A 22,839-nucleotide genomic window follows, 5' to 3' on the forward strand; every position below is an offset into this window, starting at 1 on the left:
TACCGTTCAATATCTTGTTCAGATATTTATATAGGGATAAATTCGAAATGAGAGCATGACTCTATAATTATTGTCATATATGACTCGTAGCTTTCCAACTATTAATATCGCAATTTATTTATATATTCTCTGTCCCCCCGTTCAGTTCCACTCGAGGTTCCACTCGCTTCTCGTCTATTTCGAGGCGCTGCAACATTCGGATTTGCAACTTTAAGTAGTTTCGTAATCATATACGTAACTCGACGTTCGGACAAATCTATCATTATCCTAACTTCATTCCCGCGGTTGCGTGATGAAAGGGCATCCGGTAACGGCGGACCACCCCGTAGCGCGCGAACGCCGGCGGGTTCGAAGTGAATGGGCGAAAAGACCGATAGATTTGACGCGTAATGAAATTACATCGTCGTACTCGTCCGTAGGATTTCCAAAAATCGGGGGGAACGAATGCGCGGCAATGCAGGCGAAAATCTGATCGACCAGGCTCCGCGGCATGAAACGTAACGGGACTCATTCTTTTAATTGACATTTGATTTTGTTTCATTTTATTTGACATGGCTTCGGCCAATGGTTACGTACGCATATGTATCCCCTTTTCGGCTTCATTACTTGTAAAAACGAAAAATCCGCGCTCGCCCGGTTTCGACGAGCGCAACGAATGGAAATATATTGTACAACGCTATATGTTCCAACGTGGTTCGACTCGTCGTGATTAAACAATATCATTTTAAAAAAGGGAAAACTGTATTTACACGATTTCCTATCCCAAAGCATGGAACACTTTTAATGAATTGTTATATAAGCGGACTAGCCCGCGCAGTTTCGCACGAAATAAAAGATAATTTTTTCACAGTAGATTGTAATTGTAACACATTCGAAAATAAAATAACCGACGAAGCATTTAGACAAAATTTACTGCATCTTTTGATTTATGGGGATGCTAACCATGATTCGTGACTCATTAAGTGCTTCGCATTTCTGACAGAAGTTTTGCACGTTTTTTTTTAGCAACCACAAATTGAAAATTGTTACAAATTATAGCAAATGGGCATAGCGCAGACATGCATTTCCACGATAATACGAACGCTGCGCCTGAGGGTGGGATGCTGCTGCAACTCGTCTCTCGTCGTTCGCGTTATTCTAATTTCCGGCAGGGACTTGCCTGACATTCAGGGTCGGGGAACCCTCTCTCCGCCCCTCCCCCTTCTCTCTTTTGGGGAACAATTCGATCGTGATTTATTCCCGGGGCTGCTGGCCCCTCGGACAAAGGCGTGACGAGCGGTTCTCCTTTTATTTTCCATTTATCGCCACCGGCAAACATCGCGCAGGGGATGATGTCATATCCTCCGAAGAGGGAACGAGGGAAAGCCGCGAACTGAAGTCGCCCACGGGGACGAAGCGCATCACGTCACAGTGGATAGTAACTCGGGCAGATTTTTTTACAATTAAAAGGCTTGGGGCGGTAACGCGCGAAACTGCGCGAGGGAAAAGTTGCGCGGAAACATTTTTTTCTTTTGTAGAAAGTGGCAACTTGGCAAACCGTCAGCCGTCAGCTGACATCTGATATCAGCTGACGGCTTTTGTTCACGTAGCGGCGTAGCCTATACTAACGATTCATTTATACAGATTTAATCTGCGGATTTTGAATAATTTGTACTAGATTTTCTCAAATAAAAAAAGAATATATATATCTCAAATTAAAAAAAAACGATATAAGCAATTGGAAATCTAGATTTATCCAACATGTTAAATTTTAGAATAGATATTATTATTCAATTTGAAACGGGCTACATTTCAAAAAAAAATTTTACCTAGAGAGAATTATTTGAATTTTAGAAGAGAAAGAACTTCGTAATTTCAATATCATATAACATCAATTTTATTTAAAATTTCACGAGAGGAGCAACGTTTTTATCGCAGCGATATAAATACGAATGAATAAACGAATGAATAATTAACTGATTACATATAAAACTGATCGATATTATGAATTAATTAATATTGATAAGAGTTTTATTTAGCTGTCCATTATTAAATTGACAAAGTACGATTAGAGAGTAGCCGCACAATCGGTTGTTTGACCGCGAAAATTGTTCGAAACCCAATTCCCTCTCGAGGGGTGGCTATGAGAGCACACTCCATTTAGTAGACACGAAACTGTCAGTACGATCGTTCGCGCGCGCGCGCGCGTAGCGTTCTACAGCAATTCTGGATAATCTGCTCTGACGGTTACACCTCGGCCGTAATCCACCACGTGTGTAGAAATAACGACGTACGTGCCGATCGCGCGTATTTCTCGACGGCATGGCAGCTGGCGGACGCGTATGTGGACGTGTACACGTCTACGCATCTCGAGAGAGCGCACCGGTTTGTATCTCGGTATCTTCGAGAATAAAAAGTCAGAGAAGGCAGATGGCATAATCCCGCCATCACACGTCGAGAAGCATGGCCCTTTCGAGGATTACGCGACGGGAAAGGCGACTGGGATATGCGCTGCGGCTACTGGATATCCGACAGACAGCTCTATCAAAATTATATACTTAAGTGAGGCGCGGTGCGCAACTTTTAAATCCGACACGGATTTGCAGGGATGTAAGCTCGCGAAAGACGCAAGCTAAATGAATCAACGCGAACGAGTTATTTAATATTCGAATAATATACGACATATATGTTCTAATAATTATCAAAAAATGTTATAATTTCAAAGTTGCACGTAGGAAAATGTTTAAGTAAGGAAAGAGTGTCTTCTCTCTAGCTTTTTTTTATATCTATATCACAGTCTTTAGTTTAGAGTTCTTCGTGACTCGGATAAACTCATATGAATAAATACACGAAACGATAAAAATACTGTTCTACTTTGAAAAATTGGCACGTACGTCACTCTCGTCGAAGTCGACGATTCGCTTTTTGCAACGTAACACGATATCCAGTTCCTGCAGCGGTACCGTATACGCGATAAGAAACGACGAGTGCGAGTTCGGTAATGCTCCGGTATGGGGAAGAAGAAGCGGAGGCAGGCGCGAACGGGACGAAGAAGCCGACGACGGCGAAGCAACGATCGATCGATGTCGATCAGTATCGAGATAAAAAAGAGGTGACCCCCCCCCCCTCGCTCGTCCCGGCTGCGCCCGATATTCTCTCGGCGCGGCGCGGCAAGTTTTCGCCACCCCGCGGTTCTCATCAGACCGCGCAGATGACGGGTGCCGCCGCCTCGCCTCCTCGAATACTTGTACTTGTCGCGAATACCCGGGGTATAACGAGGAAAGTTTGCGCCGGCGAACATCGTTGATCGCTGCCTCTCTCTCTCTCTCTCTCTCTCTCTCTCTCTCGCGCGCGCGCGCGCGGCTCGGCTCGGCAAGAAGCGACCAAAACGAACTTTGCGAGCCGCAACGCGGCCGTCATGTCGAGCGGATTGCGATATGTCAAGCAAATACATGAAAGGAGGAGAATGACAGCTGTCGCAGGATTAAAGAAAACTTTGGAATACATTTATTTTTGTAAACGGAATAAATCATTCGCGTTGCCTTTCGTATAGGTTTCGGAACCATTAAATTTTCGTTTTATGAAAGCAAGATTCAAGCATACAACGTCTAGTAAAACCTTCATTTAAATTTAATTATTTATTAATTGCAATTTATGTAAGATATTTAATTATAAAAATATTTAATTTAATTAGAAATTAATTAGAAAAATTCAGCTAATACGTTATAATAAACAATGACATATTTTAAAGCTTTCATTGAAGTAAATTGAATAAAATTCCATAAATAGTTTGTCATTTAAAAGGAGATGCAGAATAAGGTTGTACATTTCAGGAATCTCTTTTAGGATATTAGAAACCTAAATTCGATGTATACTTATTTAAAAAAAAATGTCATTTTTAATTTTAATATTATTTTTGCCATGTCTTATTTTTTTCACGTTAACTAGCTATATTGCTTATTTATTCTATAGTGCGACATGCAGTGTAACATACCTTTCTTTATAAAAACACAGCTGAATTACGTTCACATGCAGGACATTCAACAATTTCCTGCTCCAATCGACTCGTAGAATGCACCGTTCGCACTTGTTCATTTCGCCCACCGGGATAGTTCGCATACGTGCGATTCCAGCGACATAGCGGCCCAATTGCTCGGTAATTCGGTGTGTGTCTTCATCTTTTCACCGGGCGATTCGCACGAATGTACCGTACGAAGGTGCGAGATGGGGCGAAGCGAGGCGAGACAAAAGAAGCGCGCGCGCGCGTCGCGCCGAGAACGAGACAAAGAGAAAATGACGAAGAAACACGCGCGGGAAATAACCGCGTAGTCTAGACACGACTGAAATACTTCGGGACGGCGATGTGCGACACACGCCGGAACAGCTAGGGAGAGAAACTTTCATCTTTCGCTCCCGCGGGAAACCTCCTCGCGGCCCTCTCTCTTCCTCTACCGCAGCTTCCGACATTGTCAACCCTCTCGGAATCTCTCGCGTGAATAAGAACGAGATTAACGCGACGTTTTGGCAAAGTTCCGAGAAGAGAGAAAGAGAGAAAGTGAGGAAAAGATGGGGAGAGAGACGAGGAAGGGACCGTGTATACAACGCGCACCGCGTTAACGACACACCGCGCGCTCGTTCCGCAAAAGAGAGTCACGCGGCTGGAAAATGATCGCGGTGGCGGCGACGGCCGTAAAGCCCCGGTACACGTATAGGAGCATTCTCCGACAGGCGCATTTTCTCCGCAGGATTTCTCCCTTTTCTATTAGGCGCCGGTGAGACGCGCGGTGGCCCTTTCTCCACGAGCGCCGAGCGTTCGACGGGAAAAGAAATCGACCGAATTCCTCCACGGTTCACGGAGCAGCCGCAGCCGCGAGGACTACTGAACCGGGATGCTATGCATCAGGATCGGCTGACGCTGATTAGCCCTATTTTTTTCTTCCGCGCCCCTGTGTAATAACTGGGGCTATAATTCAGAGAGGAACGGACGGCTCGCTGGAACTGATTAATCATCGCCGCGCTTTCAATCCTGAATACTCTTTGTTTCATTTGTAATATGCATGCAAACGGATAATAATCAATATCATCGTTATAATTTATGGAGATATTCTGAATTCAAATCATTTGACGCTAAAAGGGCTCGAGCGAGAAGGTGACGTGAGGTACCTATCGATATTACGATGTCTCTGAGATGTATCTTGAAAATATGTGGCAGAATTTTTCAAAATGTTTAGTGATAAATAAATAAATTGATACATACGAGAAATACATGTTCTACATCAATATCATATAATAAATAAATGATGAATCTAACGCAAATATAAAAAAAACGCAGGCTTATGACAGTTTGTTTTCAGATCATTTAGTGTTGCGCGTGACAGAAATTCATCGATTGATATGAGCACCAGACACAGTTCAGATAACGCGTAAAAAAAAAAGCCAAACGCCGGATTTATCAGCTCCAATTTTCGTCGAAAAAACCAATACATTTCTGAATATGACAGCTGTCCGCACAATCGAAACTTTTGTGCGCGAAACCAAAAAGCACACTGCATCTTCATTCTACAGCTGTTTAAGGAGGCTCTTACCTCGATCATAATATGACAGATCTTTATGAAATTAATATATGTTGTAAAGTGAACCACAACGGACCGATGCCCAAAACTTGAGCATAGGTTGACGATAAAAACTGTAAAAATATCAGTATTGAAATTCGCATTTTTAACACAGGGCATATGGTAAACACTAAAATTTTTACCGGAAGTGATGTATTTTCTTGGCAAGTTTGCGAGCCAGGTAAACAAAAAACTAAGGAATTGTAGTTAAAATAATAATCTTTCTAATGATAAGAAGAAAACTTGGTGTTGACGATGAGTTATAAAAGATATTGTAGTTTTAATATGACGTACGACAGGTTAGGCGAATGATCTTCCGAGTGTCAAAATAGCGCGAAGTTTCTAACCTCACTTGCACATGTCTTTTCTCTGCGCTGTATGGTAGCGGCATAATTATTCTCTCGCGCATTGACAACCTTTATTTTCGCGAATTTTCCTTTCATTTTCCCTCTCAGCATTCTCACGTTATATCTTTCTTTTGGCTCCATCTCTTCATCGCGTCATTCGCTACAACGCTACACGGCTACACCTCACTTAGCTCACTAAAGACTGCTACAGACGACGTTGTGACACGCGCATGTTCTGCTCTTTAGCACTGACGTAGTCAACTGACTTATTGTATAAATTTTAATATTTACACTAATAGAACATATAACTTACTCTTACACTATGTAAAAATCATTATTTATTTTTTATTTAATTTTCCGATAATTTTATAACCAATTTTTAATGATAATTTTTCGGTTGCTACATTGATTAGAGCAGCCGGGTAAGAGCCTCCTTAAGGTAGGCGTCTCGCTACGTGCTAGTCATATGTGACTGTTTGTAGGTTTTTACGTTCAGAAATATATTTCAGGCAATTTTTGCTAAGGGAAAAATAATTTTATGACGTATGGTGTAAAATTTCATGCGTGACAAAGTATGTTACTTTTTCCAAATTATGATGTGATTTTTTTCATTTGACTCCGTTTTGATCAGCTGATCATGCGAGTCGTCGAGAAAGGTTACAAGTGAGAAAAATACTTTTCGATTGAATTTTGACAATTGCTGAGATAGGGTTTCAAAACGCATGACAGGGGTGTCAATCACTATCCACGTCGGCTAAGAAAGACGAGCTCCATAACCTGCAAACTACAGTGATTAGCCAGCGGCGTTGCCAAGTCTTCCCAACCTCACCTCGACCAAAAAATGTCTGCTCGATTATTGCATTTTCACTAAAATAAACTAAAAAATTAGCAGCGAAATCTTCGGCAAACTATATATATTTTATGGTTGCATCGGATTCTTTGAAATCTAATGTACAAAAAGCAATGTTTTTTCTCACTTCATCTAATCGAAAAATGCGAAAATATGTGATTGAAACCGTGATAGAGCCTTCTTTTTCTGCAATGGCCGTCTGTATGAAGTAATGCAAAATTTGTGATTTTCGAGATCGATTTTCTAGAGTAAATAGTCGGTAAGGAGCCACAGAAAAAATCGACTGCAAAGCTGATCATATAATTTGATATAAAATCCAAAATCGAAAACTTTATCTAATACATGCCCTGACGAGACGACTACCTTAAGTTTTTAAAGTAAAAGAAAATAATTCGTAAAATCTCAATGTGTTTCGAGTGTGGCTTTTTTCACCTTTTCCCTCGCCACGTCCTGAGAAGAACTCATTTGGTACCCCGGCAAACCTTTGGTTGCACTTCCGTAAAATTTATTTTCGCGGAATGCTTCGTGACGTTTACTCTGTTCCTTTTTCCCCAAACTTTTCATGAGCGCGGTGCATCTCTGTCAAAGAACGGTCGTTATAATACGCGTACGCCGATGCGACCTTCGCGTAGCTCGTCTCTGAAACACTGACAGTTAATTGCCTTTGTCGGGTTGTTAAAAAGCAATTACTCGCCGCGACCGTATTTGCGAACCGTGCCCGTCGGCCGGGGAGGGACTTCCCGGGAGTGTATTTAGCGGAAGCCGGTGGAGAGCCGTCGATAGCCAAAGAAAATAATTACCCTTCCGCCGTCCGCGCTTCTTGCGGAACGCGCACGATCAAAATCAACATCGGTTCCCCTCGGCCTCACCTTTGGTACACTTTTATCTGTGCGATCAAGCAACGCATTATATTCCCACCTCCACGAGGATGACTGAGCAAAAATTATCGATTTTACGTATACGACGACCACCAAGCGAAATAAAATAAAACAAATCATATCCAACTCAAAAAAGCTTGTATACAAATTTTTCAAATTCAATAATATTTTTCGATGCGGTCATTTGTCATTTAACGTTTACGTTCCAAAATACGTTACGATATATTTGAAAGCGAAATATTTATTTTTTAAAAGTACATATTACATCATTTTTATGATATAAATTAATCAACTCTTATAGATATTTTTTATGTATACGTATAATATAAAAAATTATTAGATTATTTTCAATTCAGTATCACAATAGGTATATAGAAGCTTCATGCTTAATTGCAAATTAAATTAGAACGACATCAAATCAGATTTAAATTTAGTTCGAATTAATTTTGTAGGCAAACTAAACCGACCGTTTTGTTTCAATTTTCAACAGGAGGAACAGAATATAAACTTTGTTGCTACGATATCGCATTCTCCCCTTCGATGCATCCCCCGCAATTATATCGAGCCACCGCTGACAAGCTTTAATGCGACCAGCCGGGAGTTAGTTTCCACTATCTGCCTTCGGGAACGGGAAATATCGTCTTCGTAATCGAGTAGCCCCTCGGTTCCGCAACGCGCAGGGGTTTATCTCTACATAGGAACGAGGAGTTTCGGTATTGACGCCCGAGAGTTGCAAGACTCGACGCCGATGCGCTCTTGATGGTCGCGTCGCGACAACCCGAATATCCCAGATTTATACGCAATGTTTTCGCTGCTCCCGTTTTTTCCTCTCTCGCTTTTTTTTTTGCGCGTTATGCAGGAAGCGCGCGGAAAAACGGAGCGCGGCGATCGTAAAATCCATTACGTATCCCCGGCCGCCTCTCTCTCGCGGTTATTAAAAAAAAACAACGTTCTCTGAATATGCGTTTATCAAACGCGGCGCCATGAGTTCGCGCATAACTCGCGAGGCAGAATGCTATTTGAACGAGAAAACCGAGTAAAGTTGCTACAATGAGGTAAGAAGCATGTTAAGGGCACAGCAGTTACCGCCGTAATCGTCACTCGATTAATCGTCCGTCAATAAACCTGCTCTCGCGAGTCCGCCGTTGCAAACATAACATATTTAAAACATTGTGAACGCGAAACGACATTTGCTTCTTGCGATTTACGATAGAATAGAAAATTTATCCAAATTATTAAAAAAAAAAAAAAAAAAAAAAAAAAAACACAGAGTTTTGTTAACACAAAACGAACTTCATGTTACAATATATTGTACAGCTTTTAATTAAAAAATTTTCAACGTTTTTTCAGAGAAGAAACTTTCAATAATGTAACGAATATAATCGACACCGTCTTATGACTTCGTGATATCCACCAAACAAGAATTTATGGGCTTTAAATAACCTTATAATTATCATCAGGCTCATCGTTGAAGGCTAGTTTACTTATATAGCCACGTGGCGAAATTACCCCGATCGACCTTGCGTTTTGCTTTTATATTTAGACTCTCGAGCGCTAATCAAGACGCATAGTGTAACCGGACTCTCTAAGCTTCCGAGAGATAGTTGAGAGACTCTGCTGACGGCACGAGAGAGCAGCCACGACAGACAGAAGAGCAGGCGGGCAGGCAGGCCAGGCAAGCCGGCGGCGGGCAGGACGTGAAAGAGAGAGGGACCTCACATGTCGCGGCCGCGGGGCAGTACGGTTATGCCGGGCGGCCGAGCTCCGATTCCCGCCCCGGTAGTTTCCCATGATTGAGATACATAATCGGTACTCCCCGATGTATATACTACCCTATCCTGCAACGACCTACCGTCTCGCGAAGACGTACTCTCTCTTCTTTTCCGTTTAGCTGTCTCTTTTTCTCTATCGCTGTGTACGTCATCTCCGACTGTATCCTCTGCGCTGTTCTTCTCGATTAAAAGAAGGATAAGAAATGCCTTTTAGCTTTCGCTATCCTGCTCGATGTACAAACGCACATACGAGTCTAGTTCCTATATTCTTATATATCAGAGATTGTATCTTCACTGTTAAACTCATAGTGTCAAATTAAATATACTCAATTTGAGTCATTTTTATAACCATTCCTATAAGTCGCCACTGCTTTTATATATTCAATATGTTAATTTAACTATATATATATATATATATATATATATATATATAACAATTTAACTAAACCAATAGAGTTAAAATAATACTGTTTTGTGTTAAAGTAATAAATGTCGACTCACATGGTAAAACAAGTTAAAAATTACAAAATATTATTTAACTCGAGGTATTAATTTAATTCTATCTTTTAATATTAACAGTTTGCCTCCACTTTTTTCCTCAAATGTTAAACGAAAACGTGTCAAACGAAAACGTGTGTATATGATTCCAATGTATAAATATATGTGAGTTATTCGTAGTGTATTGAACTCGGGTCCATGGTTCGCTAAGTCCAAATGACTGTATCGACCAGTTATCCTTGCGGGAGTAATCTGCATTGGGAATTTGAGCTAGGTAGACAGTCAACGTTTTGGAATTCGGTTTTTAAAAATTCGATAGGATATGCATGATAAGGAAACTTATTAATGCGGTAAAGACGTATCTTGTTTCGGTTATGTCAAAGTTACATATTAGAAGATATCTTATTCGTTGCTGAAGTCTGAAACAAATGTAAGCAACCTTGGAAGGTGCTTTCACAAATTGAAAAACTTATTCTATTGGAAAAGATATGCTACATATATATAAATGTATCGTACTCGTTGCGTTTGCACAAATCACAAATGATTGATTCCACCCAGCGAAAAGGATGCGTTTGAAAGCGGTCAAGTAAGCGTTTTTATTGCTAATTTAACATTGAATTTAGAAGAGAGCTAATATAGCAATAATTTAAAATAATATAGAGTCTTTTGATATAATTTTCTTCTCAGTGAGGTTTGACAATAGTTTTTAAAAATTGTACTTTTTCTTTGGCAAATATAAACTAGCAGCCGCTAGCAGCATAAAATAACGTTGCCATTGTGCTCGGCGATGTGATTAGAGTTAAAAAAAAAAACTCGCATACCGAAAAAACAAATATAGTCAATCAAGCAATCGCTTCTCTCTCAGATGCAAACATCGTACTTTAGCGATAACTACGTTCCAATCAACGCGGGGTATTCTTCCGCTGGCTAGTAGGACAGGACTTCACCGTGGGGAGAAACGTTCTGCGGGGCCCCGCAGGCGCAGCGGTAGTCCCGCGGCCCTCCCTCTAAATCATACGCGTCGTCCGCTGACGATGAATACCTCCGTGCCACAGCGGAGACCCCCAGGCGCGAGGAAACCAGGGATTCCGCAGGGCTTGTTGCGATCGTGTCGGCAATCCCGCTACCGAACGCTGGCAGGCTCTTAGTTTATCTATCGCATTTGTGGATTGCGCGGACTCTGACTAACTTTGCATGAGCTCGATTAAAGGCGGGAGCATCCAAGAGTACAATAATTTATAACGAATAGACGGCTGAATGCCTGATGCACAATACCCATTGCAACATTTCAATAATCGATTAACATGAAGAAGATAAAGGTCCTTTGTATCCCTATATTTCTAAATTTAAACAACAAGTTTTGAAGCACTGTTGAGGACAGAATTATGTAGTTTTCTATATATTTATATGCGTTATTTGCATTTTGCTACAAAAATGAAGATAGAAAATCTTCAGTTTTTCGATGATTCTCGTAGTTGTAACGTGTGGATAATACCTGACCCACCTTTAATCCAACACATATAAATATCTAGTTCGAACCTTGATCCTACCAGGATTAAACGACTACGTAAAAACGTATAATACATATTTATATTCACATGGGGAAATTAATAGCACAATAAAGCGGATGTATCTCATGGAGACTTTCTAAATGAGGATTTATATCCAGGGCGGGGTTTCCGAAGTTAAAGGCTGGATTCCGCAGCAGATAGCAGTGGCGCAAAGCAGAGGAGATTGCCTTTTCGAGTACGATAAAACGCTTAATGGGCATATCACGGCGACAATATTTGCGACATAAATGGCCGAAAGCTTTCTCGTCGTAATCGCTAGATAATAGTACGACACTAAATAGATTTTCAGAAAAACGCCGCGATAAAATCCGAGTGCCTACCACTTTTGCTCGCCTAGTTTAAGTACCAGACTGGTTTCGCTTAAGCCTGGTGAAGATGAATTCAACAGGATCCTCGGCGGAAACGGAATTTCATTCAAGGATGGCAACGCATTTAAATCGGGTATTAGATTTAAAAATACGAGTATGATTCGGAGATATCAAGCGATAAAATTCTGCGTTTGTATTCTAATGCCAAATTTGGCATTAACGATGCAACGTCCGTAAAATTGTCGGTATGGTTGACACGTGACGAAAATGTATGCGCACCTCTGTGGCGCAATTTAAAAACTTAATGACCGTATATTGTGTGCAAAATATTCGTGAGGCGACTGATAAAAAGCTGTATCAAGCGAATTGTTACGTTCTCGTATTAGGCGAAAACGTGATTATAATACAAACTCACTTTCGATAATATATTTATTGCCTTATCTTTTACAAATAGATGTGTTTTTTCTATATTTGATTCAAACAATGAATACGGGAGTACCGTTCGTTAAAATGATATAGAATTTTATTTAATAAAAAAGTGCGAAAAATTACAAGTTAAATTAATAAAATTCGATCTAATTAAATGCAATGCTGCTTTTCATCTCCGATGTTTCGACACAATCTCGAATTGAAATTCGATATTCAGCTAAAACCGAGTAAAATAGCGACGTGCAACGACGCGAACTTGAATAGACGAGATGATGGACCCGCAATTACCGGGGCATTGATATCGGTCGGTCTATAACAGCGTCATGCCGAGATATACGATCTTAAAATGAGATATAAAGCCGAAACGCGCGGACACATATCGGTCCATAAACCGACGCTCGTTCGCAGACCCGTTTTTGCATAGCGCCGTAAAATTGCTGACATATTATTCGACGCGAAGCATTACGCGCGACGGGAACGCGAAAAGGTATAATCAATAAAACTGTTTAGCGCTGCGGGGCGATACAACAGCGATTTTATACGCTCCATTCCTGATGGACCATTATTCAAAGCCAAAGAAAAATGAATCATTAAACGATGAACAAAGATAATTATTCGCGTTAAAAAAAAGAAAAGAGATCGCCATTTACAGTCATTAAACACGCAAGAAGGCTTCTTGCGGTTCATGTTCGAGCAATGAAAAGTAATGACGAATATAATTAAACATAAACCCTTTTTGCTCGCTCTGTCTCTTCCTGACGTCGTCCTGACGACATAATTCGTGGCGGTAAACGACGTTCCCCGTGGAGATCGTCGAGCTTGAATTGCTCGAATACCGCGTGGAGAAAGAGCGGTGGAAACGCGAGCGGAAGCGCGATCCCTGTACGCAAGATCGGATCCATCTCCGCAACGCGTATGCTCGTGGCTCGTAAACCATAACTTACAATCCAGGACACGAATTTCGGTGCCTCCTGCCTGCCCGGCTCCTATAAGGCGGAATCCGGCGCGGCACGCAACGGGGGGTCCCGTCGGAGCGCGGGAGGACCGCACGCGGCGAGCTACACAATGAGGAGTCGTCCAACCCGTGTCTTATTATCCGTCTTTCTTCTTTGAATTGTTTCGCTGCGCTTCGCTTTCATTCTCGATGGAGCATCATCTCTCCGTCCCGAAACCCGAGACTATTCTCTCTTTCTCCATCTCCTCTTCTCAGCTGCGAAACGTGCGAACGTTCGTTACGATTCTCTTCGGAGAAGCATGCTATCCCATCGATATAATTCGCTCGAACTTATAACTGTCCGCCCGAGAAGAGATATCGTGACATGAAACTCGATATGTTTGGCGAATCGCGGTTTAGATTCCCTCGCGTGAAATCTATTTTAAACTCGGCTTAAGATAATTTTGAAAGGCGCGTTATAAATGACGACGATGAATATCTAGTTCTTATTTCATATCTTGTTAGCATTGTCTAATATTATAAATAATTTTTTTTTCTAAAAGATCGAAGAAGAATTACGATCAGACTTTTACTGTCAAAATTACAAAATATTAAAAATGTCTTATAATTATTTGACATATTATGCTTGATTTGCATTCTTAATTGTAAAATATGTCTCTTTTAGTCTCCAACCTTAATTATTACCCGTTTATGCCTAAACTTTCGAGACTGAGTCTTGATCATGATCAAGTCGAGTCTTCGGATTTTGCGTTTCTGCTGCGAAATTGTCGAAGTTACTCAAAGGCGTCATTATTATTAATAACCAAACTGTCGAAAATTGCTTCGTCAATCAGTCTTCCTGACGTAACTGTTGGACCCAATTACATCCCAACTACCTTCAATTCTCGCCTCTCTTTAGAAATCTTCTCCTCTATACAGAGAATAACTTCCACAGGGAGGAAAACACATTTCCGAGCCCTTCTCCTGCTTGTGTGACCCTGCGTCAACGTATTCTACGCACGCCCGTATCCAGATCCCGCGCCCTTCCTGCCTCTCCAGTCTCTTTCTGAAATACTGGCTATATAACGGAATCACGTAGGCGCCTGTAGTAATGACCCTCGAGTCGGCACTTACTTGCGAAGTTCGAGAAAATTAGGCACAAATCATTTTACCTTCGTCAACGTTATTTATTCTTTCTTATTAATATTCATATTATTCATCATGATATTCATATTATTCATATTATTCTCAGCATTCATAAAAATACAAACAATCCAAAACACAGTATATATTTTTATTTTACACCTTACCTAAAGATTTTCTGCACAATGCTAAAAAGTGGAAAAAATGTGCGAGAGATTGATTTATTCTATTTTGCGTAACGAAATGAAAGATAATATCGGTATAATATGAAAATTGCCACGAGATATCCTGCTTTACAGAACAAAATAGGTACTCCAGCGTTTATATTCGCTGGTTTCGTACAACAAACTCACTAATATCACGCGCGAGGGAATCGGCCCCATCGCTAGAGCCGCACATACGACCACGTGGGCGGGTGCTTTATCTTGTGTTCTTTTCACGCGAGATTTACACCGTCGACGACAATGAACTCGTTATCCCGTGGATTCCGTGCCGGTGGGATTTCCGATTACACGCGCGTCCGCCCCAAGGCCGATCGCGCCGTGATCGCTCGTTCTCTCATGTTGATGATCGTCTTCTACGATATCGAAGCATCAAACCCGTGTTGTCGAGATCGATACGATCGCGAGGGTTCCAGTTACTTCACTGTACGCGAATTCTCTGTCTCTCTTTTCCCGAAGCGATCGAATGATAAATAAAAGTGCCATTCGAGACAACTTTCGTCGAGTTTCCATTAATGAGAGACAAATGTGTGTGCTTTGTACTCGCGGTTGTACAAAGCGCAACAAAAGTACAGACTTTAATGTAACAAGCGGGAAAAAAATTATTACTACTTGTTTAATATTGTTTTTGCAAATTGCATCATTTTTATTTATAGTGGCAGGTGGCAGAACGAGATCAGAGAGAGCGACGTTTCTAAAGGCTGGAAAATACGGTACTTCAGTCTCTTATCCGCAATTATTGCAAAATATACGAGACTCTCTCTCTCTCTCTCTCTAGTTGAAAGATTTAATGGTACTTCAATATACAAAGCTAAGCATGTCAAATTGTACGCTCGTGATACATCGAGATTTTCACTCTCGCGCGGCGTAGGACATCTCTTATCTGATACATTTTACTTTTTACATTAATGCATCACGATAAACATCGGAAATAATCCGCGCCTTGACTATCGCGTAACGCGAACACGACTGCTGGATTTGAATATTATGCAAGTCGTTATACTCGTCCGTCGTAAAGTGATGTATCAGTTTCATCTAATTGTAAGTAAATCTTTTCACAATAGAATTACTAATCTGCGCGCAATCATATATTTGCGTAATAATCTAAAAAAATAAAATAAGTTTTGAGAATGCAAATTTCTATAGCTATACGTTAATAATTTAATTAAGAACCAAGTGTGTTTGGAAAACAACTCTCTCTTGTTACACAATATCCTGAATAACAATAAGTTAAACAACGTGATAAGAAGTTAATATTATAGCAAGCTAAGTCAGGCAAAACTGTTTGCGTTTACTGTTAAACACGAAATTCCGATGAATTTTTCTTTAAGAATAGTACATCGCGCAAGATAAATTTTGTTGAATATTAATCTCGATAATGTTTTACTCTTCGTTAGCTAGAGCCTCTTAAATCCGCTTCACGTGGCACTGTACATCCCAGTACAGTGAAACTCTATTCACGTTCACCTCCGAGAGTCTTTCAATTTCGCAAAATGCATTGTACGCGGTAATACAATGCCACAGAGAGCTCACGGATAATCTCTCCTGCTGGATTACGTTTTCTATCTCGTATTTCTCTTATCCATCTTTTCTGGTATCTCACCGGTACATCGTGTGATTAAACTTCTTGCTAATATCTCGAATCTATTTCCGCGCTTTCGATTTCAATGTCTCACAATCGATATAAACGGCGCTAGTTGATCTACTGAATCCACGCTATTATTATATCTCAACCAAATTACATCAATAAAAATAGCAGACATATATTTGAAAAGATAAAATTCTCGGCTTATATATTTTCATGCGCCTGCATAAATTTTCGCAACTAATAGTGCGATAATTATAACAAGACCATCATTACGTCATTATGTAGTAAGGGCAACATTAATTTTTCAAATATGTTCTGTTCTTCCAATATGCATGCCTAATTCGTAGATTTAGTTATACATACATGCTTCTCTCAGCACAACATTTGCCGTTTTCCGGAACAGTCACTCGTAGCGGAAACGGGCGCCTTCGTAGAAGCAGTTTGCACTGGCATAGTGTCAACGATGATCGCGACAAGCGAGAAATGGCTTAGGCAGCGAAAAGGCCGGGAGGCACGGGTGATACGAGGTGCGAAGTTACGGATACACGGAACCGTATTCGTGGCGAGACGCGGGACGAAAGGCGACAGGCGAAAGGATGTCTTGAAGTGGCGAAGAGGAGAAAAGAGAAGGTGGAGAAGAGAGGCAGGAAGAGGTGGAGAAGAGAAGTCGCGCTATTTATGCGTCTGACTCGAGTCTCGGTCTCGTCGAGTTCCAGCGAGGGAACCACGGTCGGCTAGGTGGATACGTTTATTAGGTGGAGTGGTCGAAAGTTGAGAGGGGATTTCGAGAGGAGAAAAGAGCGCACGAGCGCGCGAAAGGGCATCCACGTGGACCGCCCGCTTGCCCGGTGTGACGGGTAGATAAAGGCTAACTTGCACGGCTCAGAATCGACGTTCCTTCCAGAACGGCCAGGAAATTCAAATAAAGGCGGACGCACGGTCCTTCCACCTTTCCCACCCTCACGCTGACCTCAGCGTTTTCCAAGCGCTTCTACGCGTCAAGGGAAATAGAAAATGATAGTATTCTTACGGCCCGTTGAGGGGTAAACTGATAGAACTTCGTAACGTTCTACAGGATTTGGTGAAAAATTTCATTATGTCGTTGAAAAATAATGTGGCTATCAATATTCGGTATTATAAAAGTGTCAGATATTACGACGTACTTATATAATGCTAAAATTTATGTAAGAGCTTGTTGTATTGTTATTATTAAATACATTAAATTTTTGTGAAAAAATTAAAAGATATCTATATCGTTACGTTGGATATATTACTTTTGTATTCAAATAACGTACTTATTTTGTCCGGTGTTAGCTTCCAAGGGATTTAGTCGGGACTTGGAGTTTGTAATAAATAGTATTTCTCTCTCTTTCTCCTCCGCTTTCTCTCCATTTTATCTGCCCCTCGCGGTCGTCGCAAACAACGGGAGGTGAATTAACGCAGGACTGGTTAATGAGCAAAGCATTTTAACCCGCCTGCCTGCGTGACATGCTCTGAAAGCAGACGCGATTCTACAAATCACGAAACCTTGCGAGATTTCTCAGATGAGAACGCGTTTAGTTAAGTGATGCAAGTCTAACATTGAGGATACATGCGATAGAAGAATGTAATTTCCACTCGCGATTTACAGTTATCTCGAAGTGCATCTCGTGATATAAAATGTTAGATATATCTCCAGTAAATTTTATCTAAAACCTTCGTTTCCCACGAAACTTAACCCAGCATTACTGCGTGGCACAATTATTAAAGGGGAGCTTATTAAACTTCAGCTAATCTAATCGTAACGCAAAATTTTAAATTAAGTCTGGTACAGTGAAACCAAATTATACCAATAAAAGTGGTATAATTCAAAACTATTAAACATTTTTTTTATTACAGGGATAGACGCAGAACAGTTGTAAAAATAACACTGTGCTTGTAGTATCTGGAGTTTGTCCGCCTTAGTAACGCCGGATTAATAATACAGAAACTTCAGAATCGAGAATCAGTCGAAAAAAAGACAAATTTCGAAAGCTGCAGCAGCTGCATAATGAACGGATTGATACTCAATTATTCGCAATAAATTCGGGAGTGTGCTGAAAGATTTAGTCTCGATCGACTAAAAGTGCGGCTTCTCGAGTGGCAAAAACGAGAATCTGAATTTACATATTTACCAAAAACGTTTCCACGGTAAATGTACTATCTTCGGTAAACACACGGCGAAGCGCTCAAAGATACGCGAGCGCAAACATGCAACTTCTTAGAGAAGAGGAGATCGCCGGAGAGACGCCTACGGCAACGTTCGTATGTCGCTGCGATGAAGCTCGTCGGAGCGGATAAAGAAAGAGAAGCGTGTATGAGAAGAGAGCGAGGAGCGCGTTAAAAAATATATATTCGCCATGTTAAAGCCGTTCGGTCGGCGCTTCTGGCCGACTGCCATAACGTCGTTCCGCAAGTGAAGTATACGTACTCTCGAACGCGAACATGTATCTATATGATGTCGACCATAAGATACATCAAGATCGAACATTGCCGTGTTAAATCATGATCAACATTTGTAGGCCAACTTTATCTCGTTGATATGTGAAACTCGCAAATGGCCGGCTCGATAGCACGCAAATCAAGTATTCTACGTATTTGACATATTTTTTACTGTTTATTTTAAGAGTTTTCGTTTTAGGAATGTATGAGTATTTGCGTAAAATGCCGATATCGGACATTGGAGGTTATTGCTAAATTATTCGAGACGAATTTAAAAACTGTCAAATGTTATTTTAGCGTCAATAATTTCGAGTCACAGAAATCGAAAATTCTACATGCGAATACAAACACATCGGGAATCATTTCACACAGCCGTAAATATTGGAATATTGAAAAAATACTCAGAATTAATATCTGTATAATTAAATCTAGTCGATTCGAGCAGATTTTGATCAAATATTCGTTCAAGTTTACTTGATATGTGTACACAAATAACAAATTAACTAATATAACTAATATAATAATAGAAACTGAAGAGATGTAAACATTTATACATATATACAAAAAGCACAACGACATGCATATGCAAAAAGAGAATCCTACTTCCCGTTGTAGCGTTAGATGAGCGTTCACGACGAAATTGTCGTCGTTGATGAAACTCATTTGATATTAAGTATTCATATATATGGTCACTGATGTCGGATTATACATGATTGCGCGAGAACGAGGGAACGCGCAATCTCGAGGGCTACCGACGCGCTCGTAACATAGCCATCGTGTACCAGGCACGCATTAGAGAAACAACGAAGAGAAAAGCTACAAAATACAGGCGGTATGCGGCAGGCCTGAACATATGGTATGTAGGCGTGCAAAAGCCAGTCGCGGCCGACGCGGCGCGATCATCAACGTGGGCGGAACGAAACTTCATCGCTGATGTACCGTTTTCGCGACGGTTCAATAATGAGCCATTTGTCTGACGAATGATATAAGTCGTATCTGGTAACGCATGGTAAACGAACAGACAGCTCGAGAAAGTATCGTGCATTTAAGAATGACGAGAAATGCATCCGGCGACAGACCAAAGATTGCACTAATTGGGCCTTAAAAATCGACGGAAAATATACCGTCAAATATTAAAGGATACAATTTAAACCAATACCTTGAATTAAATAACATTTTGTTATTTTTAACTACCACGTGTGTCGATGATTTTAACACAAAATAGTATTATTTTAATTCCATTGGTTTAATTAAATTAACATTATTTTTGTTAAATTAACGACACACATATTGGGTAGGAGCAGTGGCGACCTATAGAAATGGTTAAAAATGACTCAAATTGAGTATAATTTGACACTATAAATTTAACAGTATGCAGATTATCTGAAATCTCTCAGATTGTATCGAATTTCGATAACGGTTCCCTTTAAATTGTTCCAAATCCAACATGTTTGTTTTGTCTCACTCAATGAAGTAAACGCGATGAAAATCAGGCTGCGTCGCAAATAAGACAGGCGGACAAGCCGACAGGAAAATGTCGACTATTTTGTTACGAGCGATTAAGAGTGTGGATTGATACATGAAACGCGAAAGAGTCATTATGCACAATTAAGCGGTTAGAAAATAAGAGGCGGATGTCTCCCGCGTGTCTCGCTTATTACGCGAGCGAGTTTATCGAAGCGGAGCCTAATAGCATGCACGAGACATGCATACCGCACGAGACATGGCGGAATCATGGATGCTTACGCGCAAGAAGCTTTTTTTTATTTTTTTATTTAATTATATTTAATTACAACATATAGATAAGGATTGATTCTAAAAATATATTTACTTTATACTTCATACTCATTATTTTTGTGGACACGTTAATTTACGACTACAAAGGCTTTTTCTTTACCAAGCGCGATACCAATACTGCGAATATCAGTCGGTATTCGCAAGAGTAAAAAATGCCAAGTAAGACATGCTGCGACAAATCAGATTGATCCGACGTGTTTGTCGAATAATTGCTCAACTTTCGCTACGCGTTTTATCCCAACGGAATCCCGTGAGGATTTTAATATTCTCTTTCTTACTTTTGCGTTTCTGTATCGTTCTGCCGTCAGAATCGCTCGCGAAGCAAGGTTTAATAGTTTTGTTTGCTCTTTGCCGTTTCTCTCGTCGCGAGCGTTACTTTATCGCACCGTAGCGTATAATTACGGATACGCGAGATTTTTAATATTTTTGCCGCTTTCTCGTTGCGACCGTTCGTGTTGCGAGGCTCTCGATAATTCTTTTTAACTATTTGCTTCGTTCCTTTTTTATTAGTCGTTCCGTTTGCTAAGAGAGATTAAGTGCATATTGCTAACTTCATATTTTAACACACACACATTAACATTTTATTTTAATAATAAAGGAGCCAAGTTATGAACGGAAATACATGTCTGCATCGTAAACACGCATTAACATATAAAAAAAAGTTTGAAATATTCAAAGAATTTTAAACGTTAGTAAATTCGCGTTTTAACGCTTTCGAATGTTCCTGTCTTACATAAACGATTCATTGCTACGAAGCGGGGTATCATCTGGTGGATGTGTTCTCCATTACACTATCTGTTTTGATTATGATTGAACCGATCAACTTCCCGGACATCAACGGATAATAGAATGTAGCGCTGGCCCGCAATTCGCGTGTCGCGCATTTGGAAAACCTAATTAGACTAGACAAATATGTAGCATCGATCCCGCAGTGAAAAGCAATTACGTCTCTGTCGCTTCTCGATTTGTAGGTTTAATCGTCTCGACGAGTATGCAAACTGGCGTATAGAGTGTCGATTGCTGTATCTCGCTAATAAATCCGTAGAGCCTATAGATGTATACTCATGCGCTGCGTTCATATATGATCCGATTAGAACTGGCGAAAAATCTATATCGATATGTCCCGACGCCTGATTGTGTCGTAAAAAAAATAGATGTATACATACATGTATATAGCCATTTCAAACAAACAAAATTTTTCACAAATTAACACCCAGTCTAATTCAATTTAATTTATCATTCCTAAGTAATATTAACCAAATCAATATTAAATCGATATCGACGAAAAAGAGGGAATATCTCTCTCTCTCTCTCTCTCTCTCTTTCTCTCTCTCTCTCTCTCTCTCTCTCTCATTATGCAAAAGTATTAAAAATATAAAACAATGCACGATCCAACAAAAAGAAAAATTCGATTTTAGATTAAAAAGAATTAATAAATATAAAAAAAATAAAGATAATTTTGAAAGATTCACTATGTATTAGTGAGAAAATATGGTCGATGTTTTCTTTTGGCAAAACTTAATTTACTGTAGTTTTACCGTATATTACAAGAATTACAAAACTGTATTTTATCGTTGTAAAAAAATCTTTCACGTCTTTATTTCCGATAGCATATCCCTATTTTGAATCTTTTTCGAGATGTTATTCGACAACTGATGATACATTGTCTATGATATATATGCGTAACATTTTTCCTTTCTTTTATACTTCTATAACGATAAGACGACGATTTAAAGCACCGAATTGGAAAAGCTGAAAATAAAATTCAAATATATACGATGTTACCGTGAAGTCACATGCTCATGTTAGGTATAGGATTAACATTAAACCGGGGATGTGAGATTCTTGTTCTATTTTAAAATTCAAACATGCAGGAACACGTTTCCGATTGCAGCACTGGCTTACAGCAGCGTTCCACTCAAAAATATTTCTTTTTACGGACGCGACATTTTTTATGATAAAAACCGGAGAAATAAATCGCCGTGGTGTATAGCATTGCGCACATGGAAAATTCAGAGATCCGACAGACGTCCCCGACGCTAGACGAGTCTCGTACTACGTATTTCTGTATACAATTGTTATACAATTCTATTCTACGCTAACGACTCTTGTGCTCGATTTCACATTATCTATACGCACCGAAATAAGGCACGCAGTGTTAAGTGCTCGAGTGCGCTGCATTCGAAACCGCATCGACAAACGCACGCACGCACGCACGCACGAAACGTATATAGAGACGATTGCTCGCGCGAGTTTGTGAACGTGCAAGCATAATAGAGCAATTATACTCGATAAAATGTGAGAGGGGGAGAGCAGTCGCGACAGAGGGAGAATTATACGCGATCCGTTTACTTTACCGACGACCCTTAATTCTGCATCGGCAGGTACCAATTTCTTGTCGCCCGATTATACCGCAGACGAGCCTGAGGCCGTTTACGAAGGGAAGTCAAGA

General features: G+C 40.3%; 1 protein-coding gene across 17 annotated transcripts in view; it reads right to left on the reverse strand.

Moving 5' to 3' along the window:
• LOC143895153 (uncharacterized) overlaps window positions 1–22,839 on the reverse strand; it is a 185,145-nt gene that overhangs the window by 50,606 nt on the left and 111,700 nt on the right. The gene's annotated exons all lie outside the window — the stretch shown is intronic.

Source organism: Temnothorax americanus, unplaced genomic scaffold, assembly GCF_048541705.1.
Source record: "Temnothorax americanus isolate GAGA-0224 unplaced genomic scaffold, ASM4854170v1 Scaffold15, whole genome shotgun sequence".
In the NCBI taxonomy this organism is placed as follows: Eukaryota; Metazoa; Arthropoda; class Insecta; order Hymenoptera; family Formicidae; genus Temnothorax; species Temnothorax americanus.